Source organism: Engystomops pustulosus, chromosome 2 (genome assembly GCF_040894005.1).
Source record: "Engystomops pustulosus chromosome 2, aEngPut4.maternal, whole genome shotgun sequence".
Lineage (NCBI taxonomy): Eukaryota > Metazoa > Chordata > Amphibia > Anura > Leptodactylidae > Engystomops > Engystomops pustulosus.
This window is the reverse complement of record NC_092412.1, coordinates 134461277-134474920: the sequence shown is the minus strand read 5'-3', so window position 1 is coordinate 134474920 and position 13644 is coordinate 134461277.

Genomic DNA, 13644 nt, shown 5'->3' with positions numbered 1-13644 from the left:
TGCTGTTAAAAAAAAAGGAAAAACTTGCCAAAAATGTCAATTTTTTAAATAATTCCCTTTACAATAAATGTTCTAGAACGTGATCCAAGAAAAATCACAAACACCAAAATGGCAGTACTGAAAAGAACAACTTGTCACGCAAAAAATAAGCCCACAACCAGCTCAGTCAAGTTATGTCCCTGAAAAAAATTTAGATTTTTTTCTATTCTAGTTTTTCTTCAGTAAAATTGGGCAAATATAAATAAAACTATATAAATGAGGTATCACCAGAATCAGAGATCCATAGAAGAAAGATAATATATCATTTTTATGCTACAGTGAATGCCCCCCAAATTAAAAAAAATCTAAAACAGGAATAATTATTTAATTTTTTTCCACACATTAAAGAGTTAAAAAAGGTCATCAATAAGCTGAAGTTTTTTTAAAGCGCATCTAATCTTGCAAAAAATATGTCCCTTATTTGTCCAAATTGCCTCTTCCCAACGCGTGGCGTTATAAAACAATGCAGCGGGAAGTGACTTGCCAGCACAGTTCAGACACAGTGATAGGGGTAAGATGGTGAATGTTCCTGACAGCCATCCATCTTGCCCTGTGGATCAGAGGGGTTTCGCCCCTCACCCCAGTTTATGATTTACTTAAAGGGTCCAAATTAAACAATTTTACTTAAGGGGTCCAAATCAGGAATCTGCAGGAAAAATATACATGAATAATGTAGTAGTAATTTATAAATATTGTGCATATTAAAGGATTAGAAGTTCATGCAACTAATGATATCCAATCAGCAGGAGGGGTAAATATACAGAAACACAAATGGGGGATTTATAAACGCACTTGCACCGCAATTCTGGTGGTTTTGTGAGAAAAACACTGTCTAAAATGCCCTAAAGGTGTATTCCAGTAATCAGCATAATTCATATACAAATGGGTTCTTAAAATATAAGCTAGTGTGTAATTAGTTGTTATTTAAAATGTTGCTCCTGTTAGCAGAAAGATGCTGATGACATAGACTGTAATGAAGAATTAAAATGCTAGAGAAGACACAGGACAGAATATGGCCGCTGGTCACATGTCCTGCATCCGCCTGGGCAGGTCATGTGATCAGCACTAAGTTTGGCTGAGAGCGGGTACTCCACTACAAGGGCATACAAAAGGGGCAACAAAGGGCACCTCTGTATTGTGCAGTTTCTAATGGTAAAGCGTTGGAATAGGGTGCCATTAACCCATATCTGGGCAGTGGGACATTGATAGAGGGCTGTAATAAGCTGTAGTATAATTAAGCCCAGTCTAAGATGAGTGAGAGTCGCCCCCAGTCCACCTAATCAAAAACCTTCTCATCATCCAGCGAGAGAAGAGGGAATGGTAATTGTGATTGTCAAGCATGATGGCTTAAATACATCATCTTGAGAGTATTATTTCTCGCTTCTCTGGTCAGTAAGAAGCCGACCTGATCTGGATGCACTAGGGATCCCAGGAGGCGAGCAAGTTGGTTTGGAAGGAGTTTTGCATATGAGACCACCTGTCTATCCCTGAGGGCAGTGATGGCGAACCTTTTAGAGACCGAGTGCCCAAACTAAAACCAAAATCCACTCATTTACTGTGAAGTGCCAACGTGGCATTTTAAGCTGTAACTTATTGCTACGTGTTCTTCCACATCTTTCAATTGTATCGGCCCCCTGAGGCCACCAATACAGTTGAAAGAAAGAGGGCAAATAGCTTCTCTCCAGGGTCTCTCTGTACAGGAAGACCGGTGGTCCTAGCAGGATGACCTCTAAAGATGCAGTTCTGTCAACACCTTCTCACTTTTCCCGCAGTTCCAAACAGCCAATAGTTTCGCTTTAAAATAGCGCTGATTGCAGCATCTCTTAAGTTGCCTGGGACTGCAGGAAAATTTGGTGGATTTGGTCTTTTTTGGTAAACTCTGTCCTGCAGTGATGGCCTGAGTGCCCATAGAAAGGGCTCTGATTGCCACATCTGGCACCCGTGCCATAGGTTCGCTACCACTGCCTTAGGGCTTTCGCTAGCATGCTACCGGGTTTGTTATCCCACTCATAATAGTAGTGAGCACATAACTGGAAGATAAGCTTTGGCCACGATTAAGGACTGTCTTTAATTTTTCTCAAACTCTCGGACAACCCCTTCAAGTTTTTTTTCATTAACAAGTTTTCACCTTTAACCAGGGCATCTATAAAGTCCCCAGTTACAGGGGCCCCTGTTGGTGGAAATGCCTGAGCACAGCTGTACTGGGTCTGATTAGACCCAGCAGCACTGATTAACCCTTGCAAACCCGGCAATCACATAACTGCCGGGTCTATATAGCTTTCGGCTCCTGCATACACTGCCTAGTGCTACTTCAGCACTATGTAATAAAAATAATAATCTTTATTTATATAGATTCTGGGGAACAGGTCAATGCATCACGAATCGCACTTTCATCTAACTTTGCACCATTTTCAGGATTTGCGCAGCTTTGACGGGTATTTAACACATGTCTGTGCTGAGATTGTGTTCTACGCTATCGTTTTTTGGCACAGTGGTGCTGGCTTTCACATGACAGAAATCGGGGGCTTGACGATCCAACTGATTCGGACTGAGAGCGGGATTTAACTTTCAAATTGTATTGCAGGACAATGCACAAGGAAGAAGATGCTTAACTCCGGCGGAGCTGAGCAGGGAAGTGACACATGCAGGATATGGGGCACATGAGTGAATCGTGGCACAGTGCATTATCGTCAGACAATGCACTGTGAACTCCTTGGACCAGGTAAGTAAATGTGCCCCATTATCTCAGAAAATTAAACAACTAACTACAAACCCCCTGCAAAGACTTCCGAAGCGTTTTAAAAGGTCCCTTTGTCTGGTTCAGTAGGCAACACAACAACACTACAAGCAATACTAGAGGGTGAGACTAAAATGAGGAGGCACAAGCACACTTTGGTGGCAGAGTGGCGGAGTTCCCATCTGACATTAAGAGGTCAATGGCAACACAAGGAAGAAGTGGAACTCACCAATTTTGAAGGAACACTAGCAAAGTGAGCATGACCACAATGTGGAATGCCATGTTCCCTTTTCCTAAATCTCCATCACCATTGGATGAGTAACATAGTACCAGGAGACAGTATATGACTCTTATGGTGGAGAATAATCTGTCTGCACTTCCCCTTGTATTGAAGGATGGGGTCTCCCTGTTAAATTTCTGGGTGAGAAAATTGTACAAGTGGCTAGAGCTTACCCTTTATAACTGCTAAGTGACCGCTGGTGGTGCCATCACCAACATGAGGAACTGCGTATCTGCAGCCAATGTAGACATCCTACTAGTACGGTGCACGCCCGGTCCCGGTGCATGGAGAGGGCTCGAGCCGGTAAGTCTTTGCTGCATATTGCAGCAAAGGCTTACCGGTAACACCCGCGATCGGTCAAAAAGGTGGTGGCGCATGGCCCGAAGCTGTCTCGTTTTAACCCATTCATTACAATGTGCTATCAGCATATGTAATAAATGAGGAGTAAAATCCCCATATACTGCCATACTGCAGTATGGCAGTATATGGTAGGATCGATCAGACAACCAAAGTACCCTAGGGAGTCTGAAAAATAGTAAAAGTAAAAATAAAAAAAAGTTTAAAAAAAAAATTATAATAAAAAAACCTAAAAATTCAAATCACCCCCCCTTTCCCTAGAACTGATATAAATATTAATAAACAGTAAAAATCATAAACACATTAGGTATCACCGTGTCCGGAAATGCCAGCTCTATCAAAATATAATAATGGTTTTTCACTGCGTTTAACCCCGTATCAGAAAATAGCGTCCAAAAACGAAAATGACATTTTTTGCCATTTTGAAAAATATAAAAATTTTTTATAAAAAGTCACCAAAAGGTCGCACAGTTCTAAAAATTATAGCAATGAAAACGCCATCAAAATTCACAAAAAATTACACCACCCACAGCTCCATACACCAAAGTATGAAAAAGTTATTGGCGCCAGAAGATGGCAAAATCCCCCCAAAAAGTTCTGTACAGGAGGATTTAATTTTTTTAAATATATGAAACCATTATAAAACCTATACAAATTTGGTATCCACGTAATCGTAGCGACCCAAAGAATAAAGTAGACATTTCATTTGGCGTGCACAGTGAAAGCTGTATAATCCAAGCCCACAAGAAAATGTCGCAAATGTGTTTTTTCACCATTTTCACTGCATTTGGACTTTTTTTCCCGCTTCCCAGTACAGGGCATGGAATATTAAATACCGTCACTACGAAGTGCAATTTATTACAATAAACCATCACAGAGCTCATTATGTGGAAAAATAAAAAAGTTATAGATTTTTGAAGGTGGTGAGTGAAAAAAGGAATTGAAAAAACTAAAATAGGCCAAGTCGTTAAGGGGTTAAAAGATAAACAAAGCATGGAACCCAAGCAACTTGGTTTTGCCAGTGCATGAATAAGTCCTGCATTTCTGGAATGTCAACTTCAAATGTTTGACTTCCTCATTAATGGAACTTCAAATTCAAAAACTTTTCAATTCTGCATTCCCAGAACTTCAGACCAAAATTTTTTCAATTCTGTATTAATCAAACTTCAAAAATGTTTCAATTCCATATTAATGGAACTCCAAATTCAACTTCCCTATGTGTGACGTATTAGTACGTGTCAGGCTTCGAGGTTGTGGATCCTCTGGACCACTGCGGACGATGACACAAGCCACAACCTGGGACCGGAGTCTAAGTGGTACCCGGTTTTCAAAGACGTGCTGGTTCTTCAAAGACGGGCTGGAACTCTGCCAGAAATGCCGTCAGATTTGCCGTGACCGTTTCATCCCTGTCCCAAAGTGGGGTAGCCCAGGCCAGGGCTTTCCCGGAGAGGAGGCTGATGAAGAATGCCACCTTGGAACGCTCTGTGATGAATTGGGATGGCACTGGGTTATAAAGCTCCTGCACATCTTAGGATCACCGTCATACTTGCTGGGCATAGACAAGCGTAGCCTGGGTTCAACGGCGGGAAGACTAGCTGGGGTAGCGGGAGCCACGGGAGCAGCCACAGGAACTTGTTGTTGTTGCTGGTTGGCTAGCAGTTGCTGCAGCATGGCGGTAACCTGTTCCAGTTGTTCACATTGGGCGGCAATCTCCCGGGATTGCTGGACCACGATGGTAGCCCAGTGGGAAGCGGAACCTCGGCGGGATCCATGGCCGGATCTTACTGTCAGGCTTCGAGGTTGTGGATCCTCTGGACCACTGCGGACGATGACACAAGCCACAACCTGGGACCGGAATCTAAGTGCCAGTTTTCACCAGAGCCCGACGCAAAGCAGGTTGGTCTTGCAGCGGCGTGGTACCACCAGGTTGTTCCACAGGCGTGACTTGTCCGCAAAGGCAGCCAAGGTATAAACAGCACATGGCATAAACAAAGCTTTCTCCAAGGCACAGGGCACAAAGACCCGGCAGGGATCACAAGAAGAGGCAGGAATAAATAGATTACCTGAAATGGCCAGCGCCAATTAGCGGCGCGCTGGGCCTTTAAATCTGCAGAAGTTGGTGTGCGCGCGCCCTAGGAGCCGGGGACGCGCGCGCATGGCCGAGGACGAAGGAGCAGCGGCAGCCGGAACTGAAGAGGCCAGGACAGGAGCCGGGACCCATAAGTTGCGGTGCGCGGGCGGTGGGCGAGAGGCACGGGTGACCCCGCGATCCGCGATATGGATCGCGGGACCACCCATGACAGTACGTCCCATGTCAGCTGCGGTTGGGTGGAGAGGGTTCACCGGCTGAGCCCACTCCATACACACTGGTAACACCTGCAATCGGTACTAGCACTGATCACGGATGTTAACCCTTCAATTGCCTCTGGCAAAGCTACCAGCTGTGGATCGTCGCCAGCTTGGCTTGGATTGTCGCTTCCCGTGACAGACAATCTGTCTCTATGACAGCCTTGAGTGATTGTTAGACCCGAGGCTGTATGCTTTCTGGCAATTTGTTTTCAAGAGCCATCGCACACAGACATATCCAAGACATGCGCTACAAGTGTCGCATTCCATGTGTCAAGCCACTCCTGACCAATAGAGATGCCAGAAGCGTCTTACCTGGTCCAAGCCGAAAAAGAACTTTATTGTTGTTCAGTGGTTCAAAGCGTTTTTAGATTAACCCCTAGGGGACACAGCCTATTTTGGCCTTAAGGACGCGGCCCCATTCTTCAAATCTGACCAGTGTCACTATAAGTGGTTATAGTTTTGGAACGCTATGAGATATCCAGGGGATATTGAGATTGTTTTCTCGTGACACATTGTACTTCAAATTAGTTTAAAAATTTGGATGATATCTTTTGTGTTTAGTTATGAAAAAAAACTAAATTTGGCAAAAATTTGGAAAAATTCTTTATTTTCAACGTTCTAAATTCTCTACTTTTGATGCAGATAGTCATAGCTCCCAAATAAATTCATAACTTACATTTCCCAAATGTCTGCTTTATGTTGGCATGGTTTTTTAGGATTCCATATATTTTACTAGAATGTTATGAGGCTCAGAATTTAGGTATCATTTTTCAAATTTTTTGTAAAATCACTAAAACCTGTATTTAGATGGACCTGCTCAACTTCTAATTGACACTGAGAGGCCTAAATAATAGTGGGACTCGTAAAATACCCCATTGTGGAAACTACACACCTCAACGTATGAAAAACCACTTTTAAGAAGTTTGTTAACGCTTTACGTGTTTTATAGGGGTTAAAACAAAATGGAGGTGCAGTCTGCAAATTGTAATATTTTTTCACAATACACTCATTTTGGGTGGAAAATTAAACATTTACAATGGATTAAATGAATAAAGGCTCCACAAAGTTTGTTACCCAATTTCTCCCGAGTACACGGATACTCTATATGTGGTGGTAACCTGCTGTATGGGCGCACGGCCGGGCATAGAAGGGAAGGAGGCGCCATCCAGATCAGATTTGCTATGTCACATTGTACAGGCTATAATTTTTTTCTTTTTTTAATGTGGACCTATAGGGGCTTATTTCTTTTGCCACATGAGATGCACTTTTCTGGTACGTAATTTGGGGGAATCTATAGGCTAATTGGTGAGATTTTATTAACTCTTTGTTGGTGGAGGAAATGAAAATCATCACTTTTCAGGAAGATTTTTATGGGGGGTTTTTTTTGGCTGTTTACCATACCATAAAAATAGTATATTATTTTTATTCTATGGGTCGCCACGATTACAAAAAGACCTCATTTATATAGATTTTTTATTTTTTTCCCATTTTTAGTGCATAAAAAGTAATTTGGCAAAAATGTTGTTACTTTTAGCATCACCGTCTTTCATATGCATAACTTTTTTATTTTTCGCCTCACAAATCTGTTTAAGGGCTTATTTTTTGCAAAAGGATTGTTCTTTTTAGTGGTCTTATTTTAGAGTGCATAACATTTTTTAAATCCCTTTTTAGAGCATTTTTATAGGGTATTAATTGAAAATGATCTTTTTTCTGGAGCTTTTTTTTGTTTTGTTTTTTACGGGGTTAACTTTGCGGATCTAATAACGATTCTGTTTTATTATGCAGATTGTTACGGACGCAGGGATACCAAATATGTGGGGGTTTTGTGTATTTTATTCAATTGTACTGAATAAAAACCAATTTGGAGAAAATCTTGTTCATTTTAGCATCATCATCTTTTCATATGCATAACTTTTTTATTTTTCGGCTGACAAATCTGGTTAGGGGCTTATTTTTTGCGAGAAGAGTTGTTCTTTTTAGTGGGCTTATTTTGGAGTGCATAACATTTTTTAAATTACTTTTTAGAGCATTTTTATAGGGTATTAATAATTAAAAATTATCTTTTTTCGGAACGTTTTTGCGTTTTTTTTTCTACGGCGTGTACCGTGCGGGTAAAGATTCTGTTTTATTATACAGATTGTTACGGACGCGGCAATACCAAATATGCGGGGTTTTTTATACTTTATTAAGTGTTTTTATGGGAAAGTGACATTTTAGGGGCTTATATTTTTATGTACAGGCGGTCCCCTACTTAAGGACACCCAACTTACAGACAACTCATAGTTACAGACGGACCCCTCTGCCCACTGTGACCTCTGGTGAAGCTCTCTGGATGCTTTACTATAGTCCCAGACTGCAATGATCAGCTAAAAGGTGTCTGTAATGCAGCTTTATTGATAATTCTTGGTCCAATTACACCAAAAATTTTGAAACTCCAATTGTCACTGGGGCAAAAGAAAAAAAAATTGTCTAGAACTTCCATAATAAAATATACAGTTTCGACTTGCATACAAATTCAACTTAAGAACAAACCTCCGGACCCTATCTTGTATGTAACCCGGGGACTGCCTGTATTTATTTTTTATTTATTATAATGTGTAGTGTTAAGTGTGTTTGCATATTTTTACTTATACATACTTGAACTTGAACCAGTGATGCTCTGATCACTGGTTTAAGTTCAATACACTGCTCTACAAGCTTGCGCATGCTCAGACAGTTTACAGTCAGACCCGGAAGGGGTCTGACTGCCATGGAGACCGGGCAGCTCCGGGGCACATGCCAGTCCTCGGAGCTGCCCAGAAGTGGATCGGATCCCCCGGTAAGCGGCACGGGGGATCCGATCCACAGCGCAAACACCCTTACACGCCGCGGTCATGTTTGACCGCGACGTGTAAGGGGTTAACACCCGCGATCGGAGCCGGCTCCGATCGCGGGTGTTAGCGCAGGCTGTCAGCTGTACTAGACAGCTGACAGCCGCTGCTTCTGGTACCGGCTCCGTTCGTGAGCCGGTGCCAGAAGCAGGACGTTATAGAACGTCCCCGTGCGCTAAGCATCTAGCCCCGGGGACGTACTATAACGTCCTGGTGCGCCTAGGGGTTAAAGTTAACTTGGAATTTCATTTGGAAATTAAGGTCGCAAAGTCTGAAGAAAAAGTGCAGAGGCACACAAGTCAAGCTGTTGGGGGTCTAGTGTTAAGTTTCCACAATCACTGATGGTTTAGGGAGCCATGTCATCTGCTGGTCTATAGAGTTTTATGAAGACCGAAGTCAGCGCAGTTATCTACCAATACATTTTAGAGAACTTCATGATACTTCACGGTACTTCATGCCGACAAACTTTTTGGGGGACTTGTCACTTGTCCACACAGCCAAAAGTACCAATACCTGGTTTAATAACCACAGTATCATTGTCCTTGATAGTCCAACAAACTGTCAGGAATAAGATGAGAGACACCAGACCCAACAATGCAGATGAACTGAAGGATGCTGTCAAAGCAATCTGGACTTCCACAACACTTCTGCAGTGCCATCGGCTGATTACCTCAATGCCACGCCATATGGAAGCAGTCATTCATGCAAAAGGACCCCCAACCAAGTATTGAGTGCATTTACTGAACATACTTTTCATTTGGCCAACATTTCTGTGTTCACAAAATTTTATACAGTTGGTGTTATATATTATTCTAATTTTCACTTATTGAATTGCTGAAAAAAAATTACTTTTGTTTTTGTATTCTAATTTATTGAGAAGCATGTGCATATCTATTTAATCTACTGGATGTTATTAAAAGAAATATATACCTGTGTGATAATAATTTTCCATAAATGTAGCCATATGTTCCCTTAAAAATTGAGGACAGCTGTACTTAAATACGACCATCGCTGCAGGAGTGATTGTGCAAAGAAACAAAAGTTACTGCATGCCCCACAGCCGTCCTGTGGTTATAAATGCTGAACCCAGGTGGTCGGTTTCTCAATAGTGCATGCACGGGCACTGCGGCCAGATTGTGGGTGTGGTCGTATCCAAAGACAGCTATTTTGTTTCTAAGGGTCAACATGTTGACATTTACAGGAAATTATCTTCACACAGGTAGATCTTTTTTTGCTAACGTCCAATTGAAGAACTGTATAAGTATGACAGATGAATTCAATTTAATGTGAGTGTCCAGTTGAGAATACCCCTTTAAAGGAACCTATCACCACATTTTCACAAATACAGCAGTAACAGGTCCCCATAGAGTCATTTTAACTGACACCTTTTTTAAGATAAAAATTGTTTCCTTCAGATCCCCATATAATCAACTTCATCTTATATTACCTGGCATAAGAGGGGGCATGTCCTGCTCTACTGGTCCCTCCCATAAGCCCCATGGCTTATGCCTCCTTTCTATTCAGCAGTTGATGTTATGTGATCAGGGTGATGTTATCGAAGGTCCTATATATTTGCAAAATATACCCCATGTATCACATGAAATAACAGGAGCCTCCATGGACTTCTACTCGTCCTTATACTTCATGAAGGCATGCTGTGTTTTCATGTGATCAGATACATACATGGGGTACAGTTTGCTAATGTTAAAAGCAAACTGGGGCTCCCTATGTACACATTATTATTTTTAATACTTGTATATAAGCATGTTGTAAATATATCACAGGCCTCATGCACGACTGCATGCATTTTGCCGTCTTGTTTTGGCAGCCATGTGTCACCTGTATGTAACCTATATGCCACTATTAACTGGTCATATCCACAAAAAAATATGGTCGGATGGTACCCACGTGACCTGGTGCACAACACCACATGTAAGCCGTTTTTTTGTACTCTCATAGACTTCTACAGGGAGACAATCTCGCAAAAATGAGTCCGACAGCCAGTTTGTGGTTTGGTGAGAAATATGGTGACCAGATACATAGCTGTATCTCCTATTAAAGTCAAGGAGTCTGTTTTTTACACACAAAAAAATACCTCACAGTGGCCGTTTTCACATCTAAAAAAATGAGGCCTCACACAGATAAATCTTTCCCTACCCTTCATGGCTTCCATACAAGTGTCCTGATGTGTAGATTTGTTTATTAGCTACACCTGTCCAACTGCTTGTTAACACTTAATTTCTAATCAGCCAATCACATGGCGGCAACTCAGTGCATTTAGGCATGTAGACAAGGTCAAGACAGTCTCCTGCAGTTCAAACCGAGCATCAGTATGGGGAAGAAAGGTGATTTGAGTGCCTTTGAACGTGGCATGGTTGTTGGTGCCAGAAGGGCTGGTCTGAGTATTTCAGAAACTGCTGATCTACTGGGATTTTCACACACAACCATCTCTAGGGTTTACAGAGAATGGTCCGAAAAAGAAAAAACATCCAGTGAGCGGCAGTTCTGTGGGCGGAAATGCCTTGTTGATGCCAGAGGTCAGAGGAGAATGGGCAGACTGGTTCGAGCTGATAGAAAGGCAACAGTGACTCAAATCGCCCCCCCGTTACAACCAAGGTAGTAAGAAGAGCATCTCTGAACGCACAGTACGTCGAACTTTGAGGCAGATGGGCTACAGCAGCAGAAGACCACACCGGGTGCCACTCCTTTCAGCTAAGAACAGGAAACTGAGGCTACAATTTGCACAAGCTCATCGAAATTGGACAGTAGAAGATTGGAAAAACGTTGCCTGGTCTGATTAGTCTCGATTTCTGCTGCGACATTCGGATGGTAGGGTCAGAATTTGGCGTCAACAACATGAAAGCATGGATCCATCCTGCCTTGTATCAACGGTTCAGGTTGGTGGTGGTGGTGTCATGGTATGGGGAATATTTTCTTGGCACTCTTTGGGCCCCTTGGTACCAATTGAGCATCGTTGCAACGCCACAGCCTACCTGAGTATTGTTGCTGACCATGTCCATCCATTTATGACCACAATGTACCCAACATCTGATGGCTACTTTCAGCAGGATAATGCGCCATGTCATAAAGCTGGAATAATCTCAGACTGGTTTCTTGAACATGACAATGAGTTCACTGTACTCAAATGGCCTCCACAGTCACCAGATCTCAATCCAATAGAGCATCTTTGGGATGTGGTGGAACGGGAGATTCGCATCATGGATGTGCAGCCGACAAATCTGCGGCAACTGTGTGATGCCATCATGTCAATATGGACCAAAATCTCTGAGGAATGCTTCCAGCACCTTGTTGAATCTATGCCACGAAGAATTGAGGCAGTTCTGAAGGCAAAAGGGGGTCCAACCCATTACTAGCATGGTGTACCTAATAAAGTGGCAGGTGAGTGTATATGATGAAGATGTCAAAATACAAATTTGGAAATACTGGAACGTCTTCTAGTTGATCTACGCTCGATTACAACTAGAGATGAGCGAGCACTAACATGCTTGGGTGCTCGTTACTCAAATCTAACTTTTCCCGATGCTCGAGTGCTCGTTTTGAATAACGAACCCCATTGAAGTCAATGGGAGTCTCGAGCATTTTTCAAGGGGACCAATAAAATGTGTCATTTTATTGAGAAATAAGGAAGTCAGTCCTGTTTCTTTGTTTTTTTTTATTCAATGGAATATTTGTGGAACTTCAAAAAGGAGAATGACCCGTGTTAAACATCTGCAATGTGTTCGTCACACCTATTGTCCTTCACATACTTCACTGAAGAACACATTGCAGATGTTTCCATAAATCTGCTAACTTATCAGAAGACATGAGTGCAGAAAGGTGTTCTTAACAATAGTATGTGAAGAACAATATGTGTGAAGATTCTTCACATTTACAGAGAATTAAACAGTGAGCGACAACACACTTTTTTCATCCTACTTATGGACATTGCTTTGAATTGCCATTACAGGCAGTACCCTACTTAAGAAAACCTGACTTACAGACAGGCCCTAGTTACAAACGGACCTCTGGTAATTGGTAATTTACTTTACTTTAGCCCTAGACTACAATAAACAGCTATACCAGTTATTAAAGGTGTCTGCAATTAAGCTTTATTGTTAATCTTGGTTCCTATGACAATCCAACATTTTTAAAATCCAATTGTCACAGAGACCAAAAGAAATTTGCCTGGAGTTACAATTATAATATATACAGTTCCGACCAACATGCATATTCAACTGAAGAAAAAATCTACAGAACCTACCTTGTGCGTAACCCAGGGACTGCCTGTATATTGCAAAATATAGCATTAACCCTTAACAGAAAGGGTTGGAAGGGTTCAACGCTCAACTATAGGGTGGTAAGGAGGGTTTATATGTTGGTGTCTAGGGCATCATACTAACATTGCAGTGCAGTCATGCTCTATGGGTAGATGACTCTGGGGTAGATATACACAAGCTGACCAACATCATCCAATTCTACAAAAATGTACTAATCCATTCTAATGACATCTAATTTAACTCAAGCTGGACCCTTGTCAGGCCTAAAGAGGAGGATCTAGCGCCCCCTGATGAATAGTTGAAAGTGCTTCCATTGTGTCTCAAAAGGTGAAAAGTTTGGGAGTAATCTCTGCTATGATGGCTGTTTTATATAAGGGCCACCTGCTTTTGCATGTGCATGTGTTGTATACAGTGCCAGCAGGGTTTTTCATGTACAGTGTCAGCAGAATACTCTTGTACACATGCCAGCCGTTTTAACTCCCAACTAATGTGCTGGAGGGGTGGGGGGAAGGTTTGGTGAGCACATCAGTGGCTTAAATTTTTACCCACCTTAATAGTCGCCCAGAGGCTGCAAAATGTCATTAAAATATGTAACCATGAGTAATATTTTAATATCTACACCCTTCTCAAGATATATAGTTATCATATGGACCTCAGAGGTACTTCCTAAATATGCATGAACATGGCAAAAATTTGGGGGCTGAAAGGGTGAAAAACGTACTTCATCTTGCACCA